Raw genomic sequence first — 6887 nt, forward strand, 5'->3', positions numbered from 1 at the left:
GAGTACAGGAGAGTAGTCAATCAACCAAAAATTGAGTGGTTTAGAAAACTACTCAAAGACATGAACTGGAAAGATGTTTATAGTGCTCATGACATGAATGAAAAATATAACACATTCATGAACAATGTCAGTACCATGTATGAAAACTGTTTTCCTCTAAAAGTTACTCAAATTAAACAGAAGTCTATAATAAAACCATGGATCACACAAGGAATAAAGATTTCCTGTAAGACAAAAAGGAAAATGTATCTGTCGACCAAGAATAGCTCCAATGCTGATGATTTAGATAAATACAAGGAATACTGTAAAATATTTAAAAAAAGTAATTCAGACATCTAAACAAAAGTACTACGAGAAGAAGATAGCAATGCCAGGGAACAAAATAAAAACAATATGAGATATAGTGAAAGAGGAGACTGGTAGAACCAGAAAGGAACAGGAGCAAATAGCACTAAGGGTAGATGACACATTAGTAACCAATGGGCATACTGTGGCAAATCTATTTAACAAGTTCTTTATATCTGTTACTGATAGAATGGGATTGTCAGGATCAGTAAATAATGCCCTTGGATATCTGAAACTAGCCTTTACAAATAGCTTCAGGTACATGAATATGTCACTCACTTCACCAAAAGAAATAACTTCCATAATAAAATCTTTAAAAACAAAGCATGCATGTGGTTATGATGAAATATCAACAAAGTTAATTAAGGCATGTTCTTGTGATTTTAGTACAATTCTAAGTTACTTGTGTAACCAGTCAATTATAACTGGGACATTTCCTGACTGGCTAAAATATGCAGATGTTAAGCCTCTATGCAAGAAAGGGGATAAAGAGATACCATAAAACTACAGACCGATTTCCCTTTTGCCAGCATTCTCAAAAATGTTAGAAAAAGTAATGTACAGGCAGCTTCTCAGCCATCTGACCACAAATAACATATTATCAAGAACATAGTTTGGATTTCTGAAGGGTTCTGATATCGAAAAGGCTATTTACACCTACAGTGAAAACGTACTTAATTCATTAAATAACAAGTTACAGGCAGCAGGTATTTTCTGTGATTTGTCAAAGGCATTCGATTGTGTAAACCACAACATCCTTTTAAATAAATTAGAATTCTATGGTGTCACAGGCAGTGCTGCAAAATGGTTCAAGTCATACCTCGCTAACAGGAAACAAAGGGTGTCAGTGCAAGGGACTAGTGAATTAAGTTATCAGTCATCATCAGAATGGGAAGAAATTACATGTGGTGTCCCACAAGGATCCATCTTAGGGCCATTGCTTTTTCTTCTGTACATTAATGATCTCTCATCAGTTACATTGCCAGAAGCAGAGTTCGTTTTGTTTGCAGATGACACAAGTATTGCAATAAATAGTATGTCGAGTGTAGTTCTAGAAAGATCTGCTAATGATAATTTTATGGATATTAATAAATGGTTTAAAGCCAACTCATTGACATTAAACTTTGAAAAGACTCACTATATGCAATTTAGAACCACCCAGCATATGCATAAAGTATGAAGAAGAGCAGATAGAAGAGGTTGATAGTCTTAAATTCCTGGTATTACAACTTGATAATAAATTCAGTTGGGAGGAGCACACCATAGAACTGCAGAAACGCCTTAATAAATCTGTATTTGCAATTCTAGTGTTAGCAGACATAGGCGACATAAAAATGAAAAAGTTTGCATACTTTGCCTACTTTCATTCCATAATGTCATATAGTATAATATTTTGGGGTAACTCTTCAAGTCAAACAAAACTTTTCAGAGTCCAAAAGCGTGTAATACATATTATTTGTGGAGTAAATTCACAGAGGTCCTGTAGAAACCTCTTCAAAGAACTGGGTATATTAACTACTGCCTCCCAGTATATTTACTCCTTAATGAAATTTATCCTAAATAATATATCTCTTTCCAACAAACAGCTCAGTTCATTCATGCAATACCAGGAACAAAAATGATCTGCACAAGGACTTAAAAGCACTTACTTTAGTTCAAAAAGGGGTCCACTACTCAGGAACACTCATCTTCAATAATTTGCCAGCAAACATAAAAAATTTTGTTACAAATAAAGATCAGTTTAAAAGGAGCCTGAAAGACTTACTAGTGGCCAACTCCTTCTACTCTATTGACGAATTTTTTGATAGAAACAAATGATGTATTGTATATATTCATACTGTTAGTATTGTTATTTCAGCCTTTTTTTTTAAGTGACATGTTCCACATCCACGAGGATCTCCTCAACACGGATCTATGGAACGAAAAACTAATCTAATCTAATTGAATTTATATCATCAGGTAGAGTCATAATAAGAGCTCTTCTTTTGAAATGATCTTGCAGTAGAGTCAGAGCCAAAGTTTTGCGGTACTCGCGCCGATTTGAGTATTTATTATTGTTGCCCAAGAAAATTACTCTTGAGTTGATGCCTGCAATGTTCAACAGGTGGAAAAAAATCACCATAGGCCATCTTTTTGTTGATGTAGCTACATTGTAGATTGCAAAGAGTTTGTCAACTACATCAACTCCAGATTTGGTGTCATTATAGTGTAGAATAATTGCTGGTTTTTTTCTCTAAACCTTCCAAAACCTCACTCGACGATACATGCATACTCGAAAGGAGGACTATAGTTTTCCCTTTTTTCAGGACATACGATACAAGGGTTTCATTCTTGCTGTAGCCAAATATGCTATCATATTGCTGTCTACTTTTTGGTGCTGCGAAATTCGATGGCAGTTCCTTCTTGTTTTTTTCTAATTGTGCCTACAAACGACAGTCTCCTTTTATGCAGTTCTCTTACTAACTCCAAACTAGTGAACCAGTTATCTGCTGTAATGTTTCTACCCGTTCCATATATTGGTTTGGAAAGTCTTAGAATTACTTCTTTGGCGGAGTTGTTATTCTGAAAGGGTCCTTCTGGTTGTAATCCACAATATATTTCCATGTTGTAAGTATAATAAAGCTTGGCATCACATAGGCAGAAAATTTTGATGCCATATTTAGATGGTTTGGATGGTATGAACTGGCGAAATCCATACCGGCCTCGAAATGCTGGTAGCTGCTCATCAACTGTGACATTCTGACCGAGGGAGTAATGTGTCTTGCAGTCATTCAAACAAGTGGTGAACATTTCACTCACGGCTGCTAATTTGTCTGTCTTGCGCCTCTATCATCAAAACGAACACATCTTATTAGGAAGAGGAAACGTTTTTCGGACATGGTCATTCTAAAAATTTCAGACCAAGATAGATAAGAGATTTTAACACAGATTTCCTCCTTCGGAGTCCAACTCTGTGACCAAGCCTTGCAGTTCACTTGATGTTGCACATGTTGAGCTTGGATCGTTCAGTTTCTATTTTGCCTCTTTTTCACAGTTCAGTACATCTTCTTCCTCTTTTCATGATTGATCTGTGTTCATTTTCTGACAGGCCATCCACTGGGCCATTTTACCACTAAATCTGAGGGGGCTGCAATGGGGAGTTTCCCTTGTAAGAGCAGTAAAGCAGTTGAAGTTATCAGACAGTGCTAAAAAAAGTAATCAATTTTATTGTGTCCCCTGTAACATATTATTTATACAAGTGTGTATCTTTGGGACATTTTCCAGATGAGCTTAAAGTGTCTAGGGTAATTCCAGTATACAAAAAGGGGGATATAGACTCACCTTCAAGTTTCACGCCAATTTCCATAGCTACAGCTAAAGTGTTTGAATGTATTATTTACCAACAGTTATATGATTACTTTGAAAATATAGGAATAATTATTAGATCACAATATGGATTTAGGAAACACTTGTCAATAGTTACAGCTATAGATTCTGTAGTCAAATACATTCTTAGAATGTTTGAAGGCAAAGACGGTTCAAGTAACTTTTTGTGACTTAAGCAAAGTCTTTGACTGTGAAGGGCATACACTACTACTAAACAAAATGGAGTTCTATGGCATCAGAGATGGCAGTCTTAAATTATTGAAATCTTACTTACAGAATCATATCCAAGTTGTCAGTATTGGAAAAGAAATGTTCAATATAGTACAATTCCACAGGGATCTGTACTTGGCCCTTTATTGATCCTAACAATGATTAATAAGCTGTCATCATTCATTAAATCCAGTATTGTGCTATATGCTTATGATACTACTTTTCTTCACAGTAGTAATGATCTTAGTAGTCTTAAAACTTGTATTGTAAAGACAACTGATCAAACATCCTATTGGTTTAAAGCAAATGAATTCTTCCTGAATGAAAATAAACGTTGTAAGTATAATAAAGCTTGGCATCACATAGGCAGAAAATTTTGATGCCATATTTAGATGGTTTGGATGGTATGAACTGGCGAAATCCATACCGGCCTCGAAATGCTGGTAGCTGCTCATCAACTGTGACATTCTGACCGAGGGAGTAATGTGTCTTGCAGTCATTCAAACAAGTGGTGAACATTTCACTCACGGCTGCTAATTTGTCTGTCTTGCGCCTCTATCATCAAAACGAACACATCTTATTAGGAAGAGGAAACGTTTTTCGGACATGGTCATTCTAAAAATTTCAGACCAAGATAGATAAGAGATTTTAACACAGATTTCCTCCTTCGGAGTCCAACTCTGTGACCAAGCCTTGCAGTTCACTTGATGTTGCACATGTTGAGCTTGGATCGTTCAGTTTCTATTTTGCCTCTTTTTCACAGTTCAGTACATCTTCTTCCTCTTTTCATGATTGATCTGTGTTCATTTTCTGACAGGCCATCCACTGGGCCATTTTACCACTAAATCTGAGGGGGCTGCAATGGGGAGTTTCCCTTGTAAGAGCAGTAAAGCAGTTGAAGTTATCAGACAGTGCTAAAAAAAGTAATCAATTTTATTGTGTCCCCTGTAACATATTATTTATACAAGTGTGTATCTTTGGGACATTTTCCAGATGAGCTTAAAGTGTCTAGGGTAATTCCAGTATACAAAAAGGGGGATATAGACTCACCTTCAAGTTTCACGCCAATTTCCATAGCTACAGCTAAAGTGTTTGAATGTATTATTTACCAACAGTTATATGATTACTTTGAAAATATAGGAATAATTATTAGATCACAATATGGATTTAGGAAACACTTGTCAATAGTTACAGCTATAGATTCTGTAGTCAAATACATTCTTAGAATGTTTGAAGGCAAAGACGGTTCAAGTAACTTTTTGTGACTTAAGCAAAGTCTTTGACTGTGAAGGGCATACACTACTACTAAACAAAATGGAGTTCTATGGCATCAGAGATGGCAGTCTTAAATTATTGAAATCTTACTTACAGAATCATATCCAAGTTGTCAGTATTGGAAAAGAAATGTTCAATATAGTACAATTCCACAGGGATCTGTACTTGGCCCTTTCTTGATCCTAACAATGATTAATAAGCTGTCATCATTCATTAAATCCAGTATTGTGCTATATGCTTATGATACTACTTTTCTTCACAGTAGTAATGATCTTAGTAGTCTTAAAACTTGTATTGTAAAGACAACTGATCAAACATCCTATTGGTTTAAAGCAAATGAATTCTTCCTGAATGAAAATAAACGCAGCTTCCATCAGACGAGCCAAGTTGTGTTAATTTTTGGGGGTATATGAATTATCTTGGGGTATATAAGTTATCTTGAGGTCAACATGTACAGCATATTAGTGGTAAGTTGTCAAGAACAGGTTATTTGTTAAGGTAACTATACGGATTGTGTACCAGAAATATGCATCAAATCATCATATTTTTCATTTTTTCAAAGCATAATATCATATGGTATTATCTTATGGGCTGACTGTAGTTACATGCGAGACAGCTTAATACTGCAGAAGAAAGTTATTAGTGTTATAACTTGTTCTTCATATAATAGACTATGTAAACCTTTGTTTTGTGAACAAAAAATCTTGTCAGTAATGAACTTATTAAAATATACTATAATTTAATTTATACAAAGAAGAAGTTACTGGCAGAACAACACAGAGAGAATATACATTATTACAACATAAGAAGTAATATAGCATACCACAGACTGTCAAAATCACTTGCCAGCTATGAATTCATGGGGCACAAATTATTCAATAAGCTTTCACAAACTGCACAAGATTTACCAGAACAAGCACTCAAAAAAACACTGCATGAGTGGTTAGTAGCCAACCCGTTCTACTATATACAGGAATTTATCAACTGTAACATAAAACTATAATGTTAATAACTAGCCTGTTGTTTCTTTTAAATTATCAACTGTATTATATTATGTGTGTAACATTGTCTATGGCCTGATGATGATAAAATTATTATTATTATGAACCAAGACTTGTGAAACCAACTGTTGGACTGGCGGATATAAACATTATGTCAAAGTGACATCGAAGGTAGGCAGTGTTAAATTTAAGGCAGTGCATTTGTTATAGTGGATGAAATATACAACCACACCCCTGTATCCACCAGTACTTGATCGGATTTCCGTCTAACAACAACCCAACTACAACACACATGGTTCAAATTAAATAAACAATGATGTTAATATCGTTATTTGCCAATATAATAACAGTGGAAATACTCCACTGAGTGATACAGTGTCTGATGAAGGATGTGGCACAGGTAAAAGGTATGACTCATTTCACAGTCCACGTCTTGTGGTATAGTCATGCAGTCGGACAGTAAGGCATCCGTTTTCATATGTAGTGACTGACGACAGGGAACAGTAGCTTCAATAGCTCAGCATATAAGTTTTAGCCACATTTGGCGTCTTTAGATGATATTATTAAGAGGATATGAACAAAATATGTGGCCATTTGGTTGCAAAGTATTAGTACTTTAGTGACATACATAGGAAACTTGATATGGTTATACACAGTTTTTCATCAGATAAAGGCGCAAATTTAACTAAT

Source organism: Schistocerca cancellata, chromosome 6 (assembly GCF_023864275.1).
Source record: "Schistocerca cancellata isolate TAMUIC-IGC-003103 chromosome 6, iqSchCanc2.1, whole genome shotgun sequence".
In the NCBI taxonomy this organism is placed as follows: Eukaryota; Metazoa; Arthropoda; class Insecta; order Orthoptera; family Acrididae; genus Schistocerca; species Schistocerca cancellata.